Genomic DNA, 20,349 nt, shown 5'->3' with positions numbered 1-20,349 from the left:
GGTGGGGTGGGGGGAGCGTGTGAGGGCAGGGCTGGACTGGCAATGCGGGGCATAGGGTGGGAAATCACGGCGGAGGGGGGGGGGGGGTTGGGGGAGCGTGTGAGGACAGGGCTGGACTGGACATGCGGATTACAGGGTGGGAAATCACCGGGGTGGGGGGGGGGGGAGAGGCTGGACTGGACATGCTGAGCACAGGGAGGGAAATCACGGGGGAGAGGGGATACGACTGAGGGCAGGGCTGGACTGGACATGAGGGGCACAGGGTGGGAAGTCACGGGGTGAGTGAGGGCAGGGCTGGACAGGACATGCGGGGCACAGGGTGGGAAGTCATGGGGGGAGGGCACGTAGGAGGCTGGCCTGGCTTATAGTGGGTACCTGATGGTACTTACACCTTGTGCCAGGTCCGGTTATCCCTTATTAGTATATTAGAAGTGTACTAGCAGCTTAGGCTGATAGAGGTAGCTATAGCAGAGCAGCTTAGGCTGATCTAGGAGACATGCAAAGCTCCTACTATACCACTTATATCATATAGCACTGTATCACAAGAATCACAATACTGAGAGTAACTAAAAATAAAGGTACTTTATTTTAGTGACAGTATGCCAAAAGTTTCTCAGAGGATATACTCCCTTAGGAGGTAAGTAAAATACACAAAATATACACACAAACCAAAATCAGGTAAGTAAAACACTTAGAAAAGTAGTGCAAACACTGTAGAACACAATAGAATGCAATAGGAGACAATAGGCCTAGGGGCAACACAAACCATATACTCCAAAAGTGGAATGCGAACCACAAATGGACCCCAGGCCTAGTGCAGTGTGTAGAGGGTCGCTGGGAGTGTAAGAAAACACTAAGGGTGTCCAAGATACCCCAACCCAAGACCCTGAAAAGTAGGAGTAAAGTTACCCTACTAACCCAGAAAGACAGTAAAGTCAAGATAGGGATTCTGCAAAGGCAACAACTGACTGCAAAGCACTGAAGACGGATTCCTGGACCTGAGAACCTGTAAAGGAAGGGGACCAAGTCCAAGAGTCATGCAAGTATCCAGGGGGGCACGAGCCCACTAAACCCCAGATGAAGGTGCAAAAGGGCTGCCTCTGGGTGGAAGAAGCCGAAGATTCTGCAACAACGGAAGGTGCCAGGAACTTCTTCTTTGAGCAGAAGATGTCCCACGGCGTGCTGGAGGATGCAGGGTTGCTTCCACGCAGAAAGACCGCAAACTAGCCTTGCTAGCTGCAAGAGTTGCGGTCGAAGATAATGGGTGCTGCCAGGGCCCAGGAAGGACCAGTAGGTCGCCCATTGGAGGAGGAGACAGAGGGGGCGCTCAGCATCAGAGAGAGCCCACGCAGAAGCAGGCAGCACCCGCAGAAGCACTTGAACAGGCGTTCAAGAAATCTGAGCACGGCAGTCGTCTCAACACAACAAAAGAGGGTCCCACGAAGCCAGAGGTCAACTCAGCAAGTTGGGCAATGCAGGGCAGAGTGCTGGGGACCTGGGCTGTGCTGTGCACGAAGGAAGTCTTGCAAAAGTGCACAGAAGCCCTAGCAGCTGCAGATAACGCAGTACACAGGATTACTGTCTGGCGTGGGGAGGCAAGGACTTACCTCCACCAAATTTGGACAGAAGGACCCACTGGACTGTCGGGGTCACTTGGATCCATCTCCTGTGTTCTAGGGACCACGCTTGTCAAGATGAGAGGGGACCCAGAGGACCGGTGATGCAAAAGTTTGGTGCCTGCGTTGGCAGAGGGAAGATTCCGTCGACCCACAGGAGATTTCTTCTTGGCTTCCAGTGCAGGGTGAAGGCAGACAGCCCTCAGAGCATGCACCACCAGGAAACAGCCGAGAAAGCCGGCAGGATTAGGTGCTACAATGTTGCTGGTAGTCTTCTCGCTACTTTGTTGAGGTTTTGCAGGCGTCCTGGAGCAGTCAGCGGTCGATCCTTGGCAGAAGTTGAAGAGAGAAGTGCAGAGGAACTCTGGTGAGCTCTTGCATTCGTTATCCGAAGAGAAACCCACAGGAGAGACCCTAAATAGCCCTCAGAGGAGGATTGGCTACCTAACCAGGTAAGAGCCTATCAGGAAGGGTCTCTGACGTCACCTACTTGCACTGGCCATTCAGAGGTCTCCATTGTGCCCTCACACCTCTGCATTCAAGATGGCAGAAGTCTGGGACACACTGGAGGAGCTCTGGGCACCACCTCTGGGGTGGTGATGGACAGGGGAGTGGTCACTCCACTTTCCTATGTCCAGTTTCGCGCCAGAGCAGGGGCTGGGGGCTCCCTGAACTGTCTTATGCAAGGAGGGCACCATCTGTGCCCTTAAAAGCATTTCCAGAGGCTGGGGGAGGCTACTCATCTCATGCCCTTGACACCTATTTCCAAAGGGAGAGGGTGTAACACCCTCTCTCAGAGGAAATCCTTTGTTCTGCCTTCCTGGGACTGGGCTGCCCAGGCCCCAGGGGGGCAGAAACCTGTCTGAGGGTTGGCAGCAGCGGTAGCTGCAGAGAAAACCCCAGAGAGCTGGTTTGGCAGTACCCGGGGTCCATGCTGGAGCCCCAGGGATGCATGGGATTGGCACCCAAATACCAGATTTGGCTTGGGGGGACAATTCCATGATCTTAGACATGTTACATGGCCATGTTCGGAGTTACCATTGTGAAGCTACACATAGGTATTGAGCTATATGTAGTTCACACGTGTAATGGTGTCCCCGCACTCACAAAGTCTGGGGAAATTGCCCTGAACAATGTGGAGGCGCCTTGGCTAGTGCCAGGGTGCCCTCACACTTAGTAACTTTGCACCTAACCTTCACTAAGTGAGGGTTAGACATATAGGTGACTTATAAGTTACTTAAGTGTAGTGTAAAATGGCTGTGAAATAACGTGGATGTTATTTCACTCAGGCTGCAGTGGCAGTCCTGTGTAAGAATTGCCTGAGCTCCCTATGAGTGGCAAAAGAAATGCTGCAGCCCATAGGGATCTCCTGGGACCCCAATACCCTGGGTACCTAGGTACCATATACTAGGGAATTATAAGGGTGTTCCAGTGTGCCAATCAGAATTGGTGAAAATAGTCACTAGCCTGCAGTGACAATTTTAAAAGCAGACAGAGCATAAACACTGAGGTTCTGGTTAGCAGAGCCTCAGTGATGCAGTTAGGCACCACACAGGGAACACATACACGCCTCAATTATGAGCACTGGGGTCCTGGCTAGCAGGATCCCAGTGACACAGGCAAAAACAACCTGACATATAAGTAAACAATGGGGGTAACATGCCAGGCAAGATGGTACTTTCCTACAGGGCATGGCTGGACTGGACATGCAGGGCACAGGATGGGAATCACCGGGGTGGGGGAGGGGGCGCAAGATATTGTGCACGTCCACCCCAACAGCACCCGCGCTCTGGATTTGCTGCTGCTGAAGAACATTGCTCTTTGACATTGTGCCATGCCCTGAAAAGAAGGAACGAGTCATGAGTTTCTGTTTAGGCATGACTGATAAGCCTATGGATATGAACCATGATCTTTTGGAAACTGTGTTGTGAAAAGAATAAGTTGCCCCCACCTAAATATAATAAATAATGTTGCACAAGTCGCACCCCACTAAAGCCGGCTCTTAGTAGGTGGACACCTCACTGGGGAGGGGAGGGGCTGTCTCCCTGTGGTTGCTTGGTGAACTGTGGGGCTTGAGTTCAGACATGCTCCTCACACCATACAGCGCCGTGAGCAGCTCCGTCTGACTCAGTAATTTTCGAGCACTACCCGATAACAGAGTTACCATCAGGGCTTTAACTGGGATGAAAAAATGTATGTGATTATGGGCAAGCGCAAAGCGCTCCGTCCCATGCTGTAATCTCTGTTTGGGCTTCTAACCTCACCCATGTCACGTCAATCAAGCCCATGTCACGTCAGTCACTTTCATTGGTTCGTGGGCTTGCCTTTTAAAATCCGCTTGTTTTCATTTGTGAAAGGCATGCATATGTCATGCCTTTTCCGGTGTTTAGCCCACCTGCACAGCACCGGTAAACTACTGAAACCATTCGAGGCTCGATGTTTTCAGCATGATTTCCGGACTACATTATCTTTTTATTTTCCATGCAGCGCAATCGCGCTGGGGTTTACATAGCGAGATCGCTATGTTTTTTTGTAATTTGTGTGGCAAGAAAAGTCCTGTTAGGAGTTTACAACGCTATTAGCTCTAACTCGAGCAAATGCGAGACCCGTTGCTTTACAAATGCTTGTTTTTTAAAGGGAGCTGGGGCTCTACAAGGGACTTGGCTATGTAATTAAGGGCAGGACAATCTGTCACACAACCAGTATTCTGGTGCCTTTACGTGGGTTCTGTTGTTACACCCAGAGGTACAACACAATGACTGTGATACACCTAACACCAACCAGGGCTTTGTCAGTAATACCTGTTAGAAATTAGGCGCAGTACAAGTGCAGTATGCTGCAAAGGGCAAAAACCAAAAATCAACACCCTGGAAATAGCTAACTCTCTTAGGGAGTGCAAGATTCACTAAAACATGTGAAATATAAACAGGAACTAAACTGCTGGCATTCATTACCTTAACGGTTTTTACATCCATTGTTTAGAAATTGAACGATTACCCACACTAGTCATTCATCACTCTTCAGTCCTCACTCCTCGGCCCTCTCTCCTCCCTATTATCACACTGATTTTCTTTCTAATATTATGTTGTCTCTCACTCCTCACTCCAGACTATGCGTCCCTCATTCTACATCCCTCACTCCCCACTCTTCAGTGCTCATCACTTCCTTGTCATCAGTCCCTCCCCATTTCATACTATGACCCCCCCCATTCCTCACTTCTAGTTCCTTAATCCTTATCCCTCATGTAGGACTCCACATCCCTCACTCATTATCCTGCACTACGTATCTCACTCTCCACTCTTCATCATTCACAAATAATTCCTCACTACTTGATGTCCCTCATTCCTCACTCATGGTGCACTCATTCCTTGCATCTCCTACTTTACATCTTATCCTTCACTAGGCATCCCTCACCCCACTAAGTGTTCATCCCTCATTCTGCACCCCTCACTCTTTATTCCTCAGTTTTCTTTGTCATTAGTCACTCCTTACAGAACAGTGGAGACCACAGCACTCACATACAATGTATCGATTGAAGAGAATACAGGTAAGAGATTGCATGTAGAAACTGAACGTAAATGATCAGTATTCCTCTTGGTATTCCAGAAAGTCATTTATTGGAATGGATTTTCGTAAAGGTAGAAATGCAGTCAAACAGGCACAGCTATATGTCTAGTAGGTAAGTTGAGTATTTATGAGACGCAGGTGTCGATGGTACCTGTGTAGGTATGGTATAACCTGAAGAGATAATCCAAAGTGTTACATATCAAATAGTAATCAAGGGTTTAAAGGAAAGAGGTCTCGTCCAAAGTAAAGCTTCCGTGCGTACACTTAGGAGGACCTTGGTAAGTCCGATGTAAGGTATGTTGAGCTCTCGTACCGAGTAATGACGAAGCCCTCACTCCTTATTCCTAACTATGTAGCCCCCCTCTTTATCCCTCTTTTATTGTTCTCACTCCTCATCCCTGTCTCCTCTTTCCCCCTCCTAAACTTGTCACGCTTTCTACAGTACTCCACTGCCCTCAGACCTCATTCCTTATGCATTCCAGCTGTTTTCTCTCATCTCTTACAACCCACACATCAGTCCTGATCCTTTGCTTGTCATCCCTCACTCTAAAGTCTGCATCCCTCACTTCTCATCCTTCAGTTTTCATTGCTTCTTGTCATCAGTCACTCCATATTTCTTAGTATATAGTTCGCTCCTTATCTCTCATTTATTATCCTCATCCCACTGTCCTTATTCCTCACTCAAAACTCTTCACACATTCGGTCCTCAGTCCTCGTCCGCCTCCTCATTCCTCACGCCATACTCCTCATGCCTTGTACAGTACTCCACAATCCTCAGTCCTCATTCCTTACTCGTTCCACAGTCATTTTCTTTCATCTCTTACTAACCACAACTCAGTCCTGATCCTTCACATATCCCTCAATCCAAAGCCTTTACTCCTCACTGCTCATCCTTCAGTTTTCATTGCTCACTTGTCATTAGCAACTCTTCCTCGCTTACTATTCGGTCCTCCCTCAAACTGACCCCTTACAGTCCAGATTCCTCAATCTGCTCTCCTCGTCCCGCACTCATTACTCCGCATCCTCACCACATACTCCCTATCCCTCATACAGAGCTCCACACCCACATTCCTTCTCCTGAGCCTGTGATCCCACATTGCGGATCCATCACACCTCATCCCTCACTTTTTTATCCTTCACTCCTCATATTCTTTATCCCTCCCTCTTCCTCCCTCTGCCCTTCTCCCTTACATCTCTCACACACCCTTCTAACATTAAGTGATGAGTGAGAGGGGCAGAGAAGTCCTAAAATCTACACTACGCCTGTCTATGTTAGGACATTCCAGTACTTAATTTGAACTGGTGGTTTCCGGTGCTCGGCACCAGCAGTTAGTTGTCAACGCCTGCACTTGTCAAAGCCTGCCACATAGTGGCACTGTCTATCTAATTTAGAGGTGAGCACAACAATAGTTGTTTATTAATTCAAAATGAATTGAAAATGTCTAGTACCTGCTGCCCAAGCCATTCGTATAGCTTTGGGGTCCTGGAATAGAATGGATTGTCTCACTTGTAGGAGTGTGATGGTTAGTAGTTGTGTTGGTACTATCATTGGCAGCGCTGGCCGGGGCAATCTGTGGTGCAAGCTGCTGTGGCCTCCTGGCAAGGGTCCTGACACATTATTTTTAGTTTTTACAAACTAAGCATGGGACATTCTCATCTTTTCATCCTCATACATCACTCTGCACCCCTTACATCCTGACCTCCTCATTCCTCGTTCCTTTCCCTCATCCCTCCCCCCACTTGTGATGGGTAAATTGTCAATAAATTCTAATGTATCTAAAAGGGACACATATTTAATGCACAAAAGGACCTACACAGAAACCAAAGTGAAACATCCACATTACCCTGTGTTTTAGGTGGTAATGAGTTCAGGACTTTTAGGAAAACAGCTTTAAATCCGTTTTCAGAATCTATATAATTCACAGATTCCCCTATATGGGTCAGTATGGAACTGCCTTACATTCATTTCTTAGATTTGAGCTTTTACTTGGACATGGCAGAGACACTGGGGCTTCTGCAAATCACAAGGCACTGCTTTCAGGATTCCCCAGCTGTGGGATCACTCCTGGAGCAGAATACATCACCTACTGAGCCTCTGGCATCGTTTAAGGTACATGAAGTGTGAGGCTTCAGGGAGGTTCTGAGCATGCAAAGTGGAAACTGGGCTGGCTTCTAGCTAGGGTTGCTATGTTTCACAGAGACATATTGTTTCCCATTTCTAAGTATTTAGAGTTGTGGAAGGGACAGGAATTGTTACTTCAATACCAGTTTCTGTAAACACGGCTGCATTCTTTTCAACACATAAATTCTGCCTCTATTTCCTTTACAATTAATTTAGGAATATTCTAGGCAGCATTAACATTATTTTTACATTCTATTATGTGGATAGATCTCACAGGAGAAAAGCACTTGGTTTTAATGACCTTCCTGATTTGTTTTATCTGTCCTGTAATTAAAATAAAAACGAGGCTGGTAAAATACAGGTCAGGTGGCACCCTACTTAATGCAGTCTGGTCATCTGGGTATGCTGATGAGGGGATTTTACACAGATAAATAAAAAAAATTCCGCTGGGAAGCTTTGGTCCCCACACAGGGAACCCAATTGCAATACATGACACTCCAATAGACATTGGTTCCATGTGGCCTCTGGGAACTGGCTGAATCGCAGTGCCTAATTTTAGCAGGTGTGGCCCACGCACTCGTGTTTTGGGACCAATACTTACTTTTCTCCATTGAACTCTGAACCAGTGCAAGAGAGAAAGGCAGAAAAGCAAAGGTAGAAGAGAAAGACAATAAAAACAATCACCAAGTGAGAAATCAGGGACCAAAGAGGACCTGCAGGAGTTAAATAGAGGAGTGGGAGTGTCTGGCAGTGGACGAAAGATGGTTGAGGTGAAATTAGGAACAGACAGCCTTGCTATTCGGCAAACCCGACATCTGACAGTGTCGGTGTCTGGCTTCTGAGAAACTTTGTGCCCAGGCACATATTCCTTTACAATAGGCCCACTGCCAGTTGTTCGTTTGTTGCAAGCCTTTTGCCAGGATCCCTGGCTCTCGACTCACTCTTGTGCGTGACCTTCTGCATCACCTGTCTCTCAGAGTGCACCCTCCAGAAGATTCCTATTGCCTTACTTGAGAACACACCTCTCACATGACAACCTCCTTACAATTCTTTCTCTGCGACTTTGTCTAACTTTGACTCCGCGTCCTCCACCAGCCGCTCCCCCTCATCTTCCCTTACCACTTTAGTGTGCCTTCTTTAACCCCTTTGCTGCCAGGCCTTTTCCCCCTCCTGTGCCGAGCCTTTTTTTGACTATTTGGGGCAGTTCGCGCTTAGGCCCTCATAACTTTTTGTCCATATAAGCTAGCCAAGCCAAAGTTGCGTCCTTTTTTTCCAACATCCTAGGGATTCAAGAGGTACCCTGAGTTTGTGGGTTCCCCTGGAGGAGACCAAGAAATTAGCCAAAATACAGTGAAAATTTCGTTTTTTTCCCCAAAAAAGGGAAAAAAGGGCTGCAGAAGAAGGCTTGTAGTTTTTTCCCTGAAAATTGCATCAACAAAGGGTTGCGGTGCTAACATCACCATCTTCCCACCTTTCAGGAACAGGTAAAATTTGGCATTCTACTGGGACATACCCCATTTTTACTATTTTTTTTTGTGCTTTGAGCCTCCTTCCACTTAGTGACACAAATGGGTGTGAAACCAATCCTGGATCCCAGAAAGCTAAACATTTCTGAAAAGTAGACAAAGTTCTGAATTAAGCAAGGGACAATTTGTGTAGATCCTACAAGGGTTTCCTACAGAAAATAACAGCTGAAATAAAAACATATTGAAATTGAGAAAAAAAAAACAGCCATTTTACTCCACGTTTTACCGTGTAACTTTTTCCTGCAATGTCATATTTTCAAAAGCAATATACCGTTATATCTGCAGACTTTTCTGGTTGCAGGGATATATAGGGTTTATAGGTTCATCAAGAACTCTAGGTACCCAGAGCCAATAAAAGAGATGCACCTTGCAACATGTTTTCATTGTATACCGGGCATACAGCAATTAATTTGGTGAAATATAAAAAGTGAGAAATGGGTATCAAGAAAACCTTTGCATTTCCAAAATGGGCACAAGATAAGGTGTTGAGAAGCAGTGGTTATTTGCACATCTCTGAATTCCGGGGTCCCCCTAGCATGTGAATTACAGGGCATTTCTCAGATAGACGTCTTTTTTACACATGGTCTTACATTTGGAAGGAAAAAATGTAGAAAAAGACAAGGGGCAATAACACTTGTTTTACTATTCTGTGTTCCCTCAAGTCTCCCGATAAAAATAGTGCCTCAATTGTGTGGGTAGGCCTAATGCACGCGAAAGGAAACACAACATTGACACATCACATTTTTACCTTGGAATCCGTTGTGTTTTTTGCAAAGTGTCTAGCTGTAGGTTTTGGCCTCTAGCTCAGCCGGCACCTAGGGAAACCTACCAAACCTGCACATTTTTGAAAACTAGACACCTAGGGGAATCCAAGATGGGGCTCTCACCAGGTTCTGTTACCCAGAATCCTTTGCAAACCTCACAATTTGGGCAAAAAACACTTTTTCCTCACATTTCAGTGACAGAAATTTCTGGAATCTGAAAGGAGCCACAAATTTCCTTCCACCCCTTATTCCCCCAAGTCTCCCAATAAAAATGGTACCTCACTTGTGTGGGTAGGCCTAGCGCCCACAACAGGAAATGCCCCAAAACACAAAGTGGACACATCACATTTTCCCAAAGAAAACAGACCTGTGCCTAGCTGTAGGTTTTGGCCTCTAGCTCAGCCGGCACCTAGGGAAACCCACCAAACCTGCACATTTTTGAAAACTAGACACCTAGGGGAATCCAAGATGGGGCTCTCACCAGGTTCTGTTACCCAGAATCCTTTGCAAACCTCAAAATTTGGGCAAAAAACACTTTTTCCTCACATTTCAGTGACAAAAATTTCTGGAATCTGAAAGGAGCCACAAATTTCCGTCCACCCAGTATTCCCCCAAGTCTCCCAATAAAAATGGTACCTCACTTGTGTGGGTAGGCCTAGCGCCCATGACAGGAAATGCCCCCAAAACACAAAGTGGACACATCACATTTTCCCAAAGAAAACAGACCTGTGCCTAGCTGCGGAATTTGGCCTCTAGCTCAGCTGGCACCTAGGGAAACCTACCACACCTGCACATTTTTGAAAACTAGACACCTAGGGGAATCCAAGATGGGGCTCTCACCAGGTTCTGTTACCCAGAATCCTTTGCAAACCTCAAAATTTGGGCAAAAAACACTTTTTCCTCACATTTCAGTGACAAAAATTTCTGGAATCTGAAAGGAGCCACAAATTTCCGTCCACCCAGTATTCCCCCAAGTCTCCCAATAAAAATGGTACCTCACTTGTGTGGGTAGGCCTAGCGCCCATGACAGGAAATGCCCCAAAACACAAAGTGGACACATCACATTTTCCCAAAGAAAACAGACCTGTGCCTAGCTGCGGAATTTGGCCTCTAGCTCAGCTGGCACCTAGGGAAACCTACCACACCTGCACATTTAGAAAAACTAGACACCTAGGAGAATCCAAGATGGGGTGATTTGTGGGGCTCTCACTGGGTTTTGTTACCCAGAATCCTTTGCAAACCTCAAAACTTGACTATAAAACACTTTTTCCTCACATTTTGGTGACAGAAAGTTCTGAAATCTGAGAGGAGCCACAAATTTCCTTCCACCTAGCGCTCCCCCAAGTCTCCCGACAAAAATGGTACCTCACTTTTGTGGGTATGCCTACTGCCCGCGAAAGGAAATGCCCCAAAACAACTATATGGGCACATCAAAATTATCAAATACAAAACTACCTGTTTTTGCGGGGGCACCTGTGTTTTTGGTCCTGGGCTCAGCAGCTGTCTAGGGAAACCTACCAAACCCAGACATTTCTAACAACTAGTTACCCGAGGGAGTCCAGGGACTTGCTTGGATCCCCCAATGTTTTCTTACCTAGAATCCTCAGCAAACCTTAGATTTAGCTACAAAAATCACATTTGTACCACATTTCTGTGTGGAATCACCATAACCAGGACAAATTTCCTACCACCCAACATCCCCCTCATTCTCCCGGTAAAAATGATACCTCACTTGTGTAGGTGGGCCGAGTGCTTGTGACAGGGAAGAGCAAAAAACATGTTGAAATTGAAGGGGAACCAAAGCGGGTCCAAAAGGGCAGTTTGAGTTAAAACATTTTTAGGCTGAGTACAGCAGATTTTTATTAGTATAGATGAGACAATGCTGGGTGATAGGACTTTTGTGGATTCCTGTAGATTCCGGAAGGTTCCATCACAAAAATGTGGGAAAAATGTGTGATTTCCTGCAATGTTGGAGGCTTGCAGGGCATTGTGGGTAAGAAAATGGTGCTGGGTGCATGTGAAGCACACCACCCTGGAATCACCCAGATGTTTAGTTTTCAGATTTGTCTAGGTCTTGTGGATTTCTCTACATGGCAGTGTCCCAAAGTCCATAAAGTGCAGCACTCACCATTCCAAGTGGGATGATTTTGAGAGTTAGCCAAGCTCTTATGGCCCAAATGTAAAACCAAAACCCAAAATAATCAAATGTCCTCTTGTTTGCCGTGGGATAAGATGTTTTAGTGTGTGGGGGAGAGCTGAAAGACTGTTACCTCTTCAGTTGGGGTGGGGACATAGCCAGGTGCATACTGGTTGGTAGCCACCACCCCACTATTGTTTTTTTTTTTTTAATTCCCTGGTATCAATAGACTTTCTGCCCCCCCCGGGGTGTGGATCCGGGGTAATTGCCTTATCTGCCCGCTGGAGGGCAGAACAATTTTGGCCCCATTTATCTGGGGTTGGGGTATGGCCATACCCCCACCCTCTTATTTTGGAACAAAAATCTTCCCTGGTCTCTGGTGGGCTTTTTGCACCCCTGGGGTGCAGATGGGCCTGGGGGCAGAAAAGGCCTAAAAATATTTTGCCCCCCTGGGGAGTGGCTCTTGCCCAAGGGGACTCTCCCCTTATGCGAAAGTATATAAAAAAAAATTCCCTGGTGTCTAGTGGTTTCTGCCCCCCTTGGGGGCAGATTGACCTAATAAAAATAGGCCGATCTGCCCCCAAGGGGGGGCAGAAATGGCCTAAATATAATTTTCTCTGGATCACTGTGTCGGCGGACGTAACCATTACATCCCCGGCACAGAACGGGTTAATACATGGCCCATAGTTTTCGACACACTTCGTATCTGATCACTGACTTTAAATGGCTGATACTTCTCCTAGATCATCCTCTAGAACATGGCCCAGAATTTGACTTTCTAGACCTCATGGCATTAAGGACTTTGCCAATGTGCCAACCCGAGAATTAAAAAAAACGTTGGACTAAAGATACGTTACAAGCCACTAGGTAATATTTGAATGAGATGTTTGTCAGGTAACGGTCAGTCCTATGAGGAATCACAGGGATAGTTAGTTGAATCCAAACCCTCTTTCATTAAGGAAAAGCACATTGATGAACACTAGGAAGCAATGGAAATATTTTAAATATTTATTTTAAAATTGTAACCTAGTGCTCAGAATATGAATTGTAACTACAATAGAGAGCAGCAGAATGGTAGCTGCAACATTTACCAAAGCCAAAAAATAACATCTTGGCTGTATAACTTTATTACAATCCCATCCTCATTCTTCTATTCATTAAAGCAGTCCTAGCGCCAAAAGGAAAGTCTAATCTGAGATTCAAAGATTGGTCTCATCCACAAACCTGTTTGAACACTAAGGTGCACTCCTGCACAAAAGCAATCCTGTATGCAATACAGACACCCTTGCACCATGGGTCAAGGGTGCCTGAGCTGGAGCTAGTCAGCCCATTGTGCAGCAGAGCAGGGTTAGAGGACAGGGATGCACCATGTGCTATAGATACGGCACATTCCTTCCCTTTCCTTTTAACTTGCTTTCAGGGGTGTGGAATTTATTAAAATATCTACTTGTCCATGGGACACATTGCTTCTTAAAATTACCTGTCCTGTAAAAAAATCTACTTGTCCCTTTGGTGCCATGTAGTGCGGCAACACATTATGGCAGCAATCTCATTGTATAAGAGCTCCGATTATGCCAGGACTACTCTAGTAGGGCTTGAATACTTGCAATTTCAATCCCTACTATAGCAATTTCCCTATTTTGCCACTTTTCCGCAGATCTATGTACTGGGGCTCGAGGAAGCAGTAAGCAATAGTTCTCGGGCTGGAATACCTTTGTGACTTTCTTTAAGAATTAGGCCCCTAATTAGGTCTGGCTTTAACAAAGACATTTTGTTTTTATAAAACTTATATTTCTCTCTATCTGTCAGATGGCTTTACTGTGAGTGATCACATTCTGCTCTTCCACAGGGAGCATATTGGCACACAAAATAGTTTTGTTCAGTGCCAGGAACTACTGTGGCAATCAGAGGCATAACAAAACTGGAGGGGGCCCCTGCAAAGAACATGGAGGCCTCCCAAGACTCACTCAGGGCAGATGCTGTGCTGAGAGGGCCACCCTGGAGTGGGCTGCAGGGCCTTTGTTACACCACTGGTGTCAGTGTGTGCATTTTGAGACCAAATTATTTTTTCTTTTTGCCAGTGTTTGCTACAATGGTGAGGGGCTGGCAGCTCCCACATCAATAAAGTATTACAAAAACCATGTCGAAACAAGACATACATTGATGAAAACAGAAGACTAAAAAAAAAAAAAAGAAATCCGAACGGTTGGCTTTGCCAGTGCTTGTTTATTTTCATGCTTCCTATAATCTTGTTGAAAAGGGGTACACTGATTTTCTATTAGGAATATTTTTGGGAAGTACTAGAATTCATCAACCCATTTTACTAAATGACGCTTCAAAGAAATAGCACCTAAAATGTTGTAGTAGCAAAACGTTTTTTTTCCTACTTGCATTGTTTTCCTGAACATTTTATTTTGTAAGCAAAGAATCATCACTCTTGCTTACAAGCTTCTGCAAACACATGCATATAATCAGAGAGCATTCTGGGAGCATTATACTTAGCCTCATAGTGTTAAACTTTTCAAACGTGTGTACACTTTCTTTTTTTTTTTTTCTGGAACCACTGTCAGTACTGTAGTATGACCTTAAAACATATATTTACAACGCTCACCCTAATAATGAGAGAAAACAGCTGGAATGCATAAGGAATGAGGTCTGAGGGCAGTGGAGTACTGTAGAAAGCGTGACAAGTTTAGGAGGGGGAAAGAGGAGACAGGGATGAGGAGTGAGAACATGGGTCTACAAAAGTCATCCATAACAGACCTCACTATGTATACAGCATGGCACATGGTATTTAAAAGTAGGACATGTAAATGTTTCATGTTAAACATCCTTATAGTAAAAAAAGCCCCAAATCCTGTTTTTGCTGTAGCAAGGTTGGCTGGTCCATAGAAAAACACAGAGTTACATCATAACATTTAATAGTGCTAATGTAGGTTGGAAAACAGTTAGAAATATTATTATTTAAAGACTCTGTTTAATAGTTAATGAAAATCCATTATAATGGTAAAATTGTTTTTAATCACTGTTGAGAAAAAGGTACTTTTTTACGAAGTTTCATTTTCTGCCTAAATCTTATGGGACAGATTTGAATGAACTCCAGTGTCACCCAGCAACTGAATATATCCTTTGCTGAAGTGTGGGAACTGCTTCCAGAGTAGGACAAAGGCCTTGGGCTGGGGGAGGTGTTCAATTCCTTCTAGCAGGGTGACTATTTAGGCTATGTCCAGGTACTAGATTACCTTTAAAGAGGCCTGCCCTGTCACCGGCACATGTTAACTGATACTTGGGTAGGCCCTTCCTTTCTTTCCCCAGCCAGGCAGGCACCAATCGTAGTGGGAGAGGAGCTACACCTAAAACTGGATTAAAGTGACCACTGGGGATGGGTTGCTAATTCCCTGGCCACACTTCTGGAGTGGGCACACAAGCTCTGCATAGATAAAGAAAGGTTTTGCCATCTTGAAATTTTGTGAGGGAGGGGCACTGTGGGATTGTTTGCTGTAGAGCACACGGGAAGTGCTGCAAAAATGGGTATAATTCTCCATGTGAAGTTGTACTCTATTATTGGCTAGGGAGGAACCAGGAGTCATCCCCACCCACAGGTGGGTGCCAGATATAAATGTGGTACCCACAGTATCCTCATCAGAACAAAACTGGATCAGTGAGAAATCAGAAGATGACTGATCCTAATAAGAGCCTGGAAAATTGGACCTACGTTCCATCATGTACGCAGGACAAAGATTTGGACTCCAACCATCATAGTGCTGACCTCCTGTTCAAGCTACAGGGACAGAGCAAGCTACAAGAGGCCATCCCTACATCTGCCCAGCTGTCCAGTCCCAACTGGACCTTCAATGGACTATGCTGGTGGTTTATGCTGGAGTGAGTCTTGAACCCAAGGTCTGTTCCTTTGGTTCTGGAACCCTGGGCTGTGTCAAAGTGTATTCTTCCTAGTATCTCATGAAACCGGGAACTTGCGGAGAAGGTATCAGGCCTTGTGGAGTCCTGTTCAGCTACAGCCTTGCCCGCTGGAAGAATCTGAGCTCCAAAAAAGCGACCAAGCCAGATCATAGGAGACTTCATCCATTGAAGGTGCCAGAAGTATTCAGCCAGTTACCATTTTTTGTTGAGAGCAAAATTCACATTTCTCCCATTCACAGCTTGCCTGACAAAAGTCAGCAAATTCTCCAGGACCTTGCCCATTGGCTATCTCAATTCATGGAGCCCTCTTTGGCCATAGCCTGCTGCGCTGGCTGCCAGAAATCCATTTATGGTAATCGACCTATTACAGGCAATCACAAATGTGGTAATTGCAAGGCTTGCCCCAGAGCCATTTTGGGCGATGTATTCTTGTGGAAATGCACCAACTTTAAATTATCGGACATGACCAATTGTAGAACAGCTAACTGTATCTATTTAATCAGATGTCCGTGTCCTCTTCTGTATATAGGGGAAACAGGGAGAGAAGTCAAAACTAGAATATTGGAGCACATCTCCAATATTCGAAATGACAAAGAAAGTGCTCCACTGGTTACACATTGGAAACAGTATGGACATAAAATTGATGACCTCTCCTGGACTGTTCTAGAAAGAATTAAGAATTCTGGACAGGTAGAGGATCACAAAATCCGGAAAAAGAGAGAAGTTTTCTGGATTTTTACACTAGACAGCTGTGAAAAGGGATTGAATGAGCATATTCCTTGGGAAAATGCTATCATATAAAGAAAGTTCCTCAATTCTTCTTCATTCGTAACTATTAATGTACCTACTTCAGAATAGTTTTCCTACTAGAAAACTTCAGCATGTCTCCCAGCATGTCTTTATATGGATTTATACTTCCTTATCACAGTAGTTATTTTTCATTTTATCTTTTTCATATATCTAACAGTTCTTCTCATTCTCATCTTGCTCTATTTTTATTCTCATCTGTTTCTCTCTATCAGTACCCTAGAGAGTAGTTGATATTAGGTGATCATTTTATTTATACATGAGCTATTTTCTATATATTTATGGTTATTTGACATTATTTATTCTTTGCCTTTGTCTCTTTTTTTCTATGTTAAATAAGTATTCATTATACGACCTAATCTTTTGATGAGTTTCCGCCCGCGTTTTCGAACTACATTCAATATGGCGGCCCTTTTAGACCGCCTATCCATTCTTCACCTTTGCGGCCCAGCGCTATGAGCAATACTATTTTGCTCTCGTATAAGAACGGTTACATACAGCGGCAGCTGACTCTAGTCAGCAGACACGGAGCGTCCGAGCATTGGGGTCAGTATCTTCTAAAAGCATTTTTCTTTCTTTTTTCATATTATATTTACTTTATTACAGCATTTGAGAATGCGATTCGAATGGTCTATAGTAAAGTGTCTAAATATTTTTGTTTTCTTTCTTTATAATCCGCAATAGCTCCGTTTATCATTCTTCTATATATTCCCTGGATTTATTTCTTGTATCGCTTCGACCTTGAGGACTGACAAAAATCTCCCATATGGACTCATTTTTAACAGATATTACCAGCTAAGTTCAGGTGAATACCAGTGCAGAAAAATATAAGTAAGAGATACTCATTATACCACGAACATCTATTGAACATAATTAATGGATTCAACATTCACAGTGTAAATTAGTCAGTATATATAGCAATACAAGAATTTATTTATTTATTTATTTACTTATTATACTTTTTTTGTCATTTAGCCAGTTCATTTTTCTTTACAACAATTGGCTTCATCGCGCTCCTCTGTGAGATAAAACCAGCCATAAAGATAATCGCATTATAAAAATGCTAGAAAAGACTTTCCAAGTAAGGTTTTTCTTCATTATAAATTATCACTTTTACCATTAACACACACCAGGATGCATGTATTCACCGAAGTGAACTAAAGAACGTTGGTAGCACAATGTAAGGTACTCTTTAATTACAACATACTAACTACTGGTTCCCCCTATAACATCGAGAATGCATTATTGTTATTAACCTATCACTTGGTACTCTATGCTTCCTAATAAAATATTTTCAGTTTCTTGTCTTCTATACTTTATTCTCTATCACTAATAACATAATTCTAAGTGCACTTAGACTCCTTGGGCATTTACCCTGATATGATAACATGTCACCTTTGAGTGCCATATATGTAAAATATAGATAGGTGACTTCCAGGAAACTAGCACGATGGTTCTTATAAATTATCATATAATTCTTTTTATCAGATACCTTGACTACCCTACCAAAAAAATATATCACAAACCCAAAATTAAATTGACCAGAAGATTCGGCTGCTAAGACTAGACTACTATTGAACAGTACCACTGGGAACGGCCCTGAGGAAGGTGACCCACAATATTCTAAAACACCGAAACGCGCGTACCACTCCGATAGAGCCACGTCAGCATTGCTTTGCTGTTTATTAGATTATTATCACTATTGTATCAGATGAACTAATATTTATATATCTCTATTATCAAGAATTGTTTTAGCCTTATTATGTCATCAGGACTAGCTTTATTGATGTAAATATTCACTTGTAGATAAAATATTTTTCTTGATCTTGGTTTGTTTAGCGTGCATGTGGTATGTCTGAGTTAGGTATTTTGTTTGTTCATTATTGTTTTTCTCAATGTGATAATGTATATTTTCCTATGATTGTATAATTATTCATTAATAAAAAGTATATATCAAAATATGTAATAGGATCATTCTATCTGTGATTAACCGTTAGAGTATAGCAGCCTAGTATTATGTGTCCATAATAGGTTCTATTGTATAAAGTTGCAATTATCAAAAACTATAGTGTTTTATTTTTGAAGATTATGGTATCTTCATGTACATTTGAGTAGCTCTTCTAGTAGTTTTCTCTACCGCGCTCCACCAGGGTCAGCATTAAATTGCGTCTTGGACCCGGTCTACTGAGACCATTGATTATCATTGGCACTTTATGCTTCTTAGTACTATTCCTACTTCATTTTTGTCATCTTGGTGTCAATTTGTTTATTAAATGTTACTCTGTTTTTCTAAATTGGTTTAGGATTATCATTGTTTTGCATTTCAACTTAATTACTGCTTTAGTACTTACACATTGCCTCTAATTTCAGCTTGTCTGCTCTGTGCCATAGCTTTGAGGGTAGGTTGAGCTCAGGTTTATTTAGTGACTTTGCGGGTTTCACCCTGTCAAGAACTGTGACTGCCTTTGAGTTAAGTCTGTCTGCTCTATACCACTACTACTAGGGGGATAAGCTCAGATTAATTTAGTGACTTTAGTGATTCATCCTGACAAGGATTGTGGTTATTGCTTAAGGTGGGTCATCACCCCCCTTAATTCATACCCAATGTCTTATACAGCTAATGCTAAAGTCTTTGAATTCACTGTTGACTTAGACTTTACATTTAAAGAACACATGGCCAGAAAACCAAAGACAGCGTGGTCCTAGCTCTGATTCCTGAAAAAGTGAAACATTTCCTTCCTTAGATCAACAGTGGAATCTCTATTCTTTTCCTATCTGGATGGAGGAAAATACTCTTTGGCTTTCTACACATCTTTTTGTCACCCCTAAAATGTATCCATTTAATACAGCAATGGTGTCAGGAGGTTTGACCAGATCACTCCACTGCAAGAAAAATTACATCACTCCTTCTCTGGGTCGGTTTCATCTCAAAACCAGCTGCATCACCTACAAGGACATCACCTTGACATGCTCTGCCAGTAAACCTACAATCTCGGGTGGACAGCTCAATTCCAGGAGCAGCCAAAAAATTACCAGACCAGGAGGTGCATGAAAGTAAAAAACTATCTGGAAAAATATACACACTGGCATCAAAATGGTTTTAACCTGTCTGCATTTCAGTAGGAAATTGAAAATGTAATTTTGTTAAGGAGCAATACTCCACAAACACACTGGAATTACCTGCTACCTCTCTTTGTAAGCAATTGCTGCATAGGTCCTTCACCTTATTCCTAACTCCTTTAGTTCCCAGTTAGGCCTACACTATATAAACACCACTACATACACAAATACATGCAAAATAGTTTCCAAAAGACTGCTGCCTAATATTGCTAAGCTTACACAACCGAGTTTTATTCCTACTTGGAATAAGACATTTCATTATAACTCATCCATATCTCTGACTTATTTGAGTTGGGTTTACATATGTGAGCAATCAGTTTCCTCCTCGGTTTATACGAGTGATTAAAGCTCTCTATATTACAAGAAAAGCACAGGTATCTAAGAATAGTATACCATCAAGCTATTGTCCATTGTCCTCAAAATGGAAAACCAAATCAGCTACACCAATTCTCTTTCTTTATTCATGACCCAGGAGTTTTATCTTACAATACATGCTAACAATGTGGTTATTTATGCACCAAATACACTAGAAACTGTACTCGGAAGAGAATCTCCCATTTATGATTTAGCCCAATATATAGCTACATGCAGAAAAACACTGATACTTCAATATGGGATTTTCATCAAGGAAATTAATCATTTAGAACCATGTTCTTGAAATACCTTTGTATTACTATTACCCTATAAGTCACATATGATCTTATGAGATTCTAATAGCTAGCAGATAAAATAATCGAATATGATACACTTGTGCTATGGAACAGCCACT

Source organism: Pleurodeles waltl, chromosome 1_1 (assembly GCF_031143425.1).
Source record: "Pleurodeles waltl isolate 20211129_DDA chromosome 1_1, aPleWal1.hap1.20221129, whole genome shotgun sequence".
Classification (NCBI taxonomy): Eukaryota; Metazoa; Chordata; class Amphibia; order Caudata; family Salamandridae; genus Pleurodeles; species Pleurodeles waltl.
Note: the sequence above shows the minus strand (reverse complement) of the source record.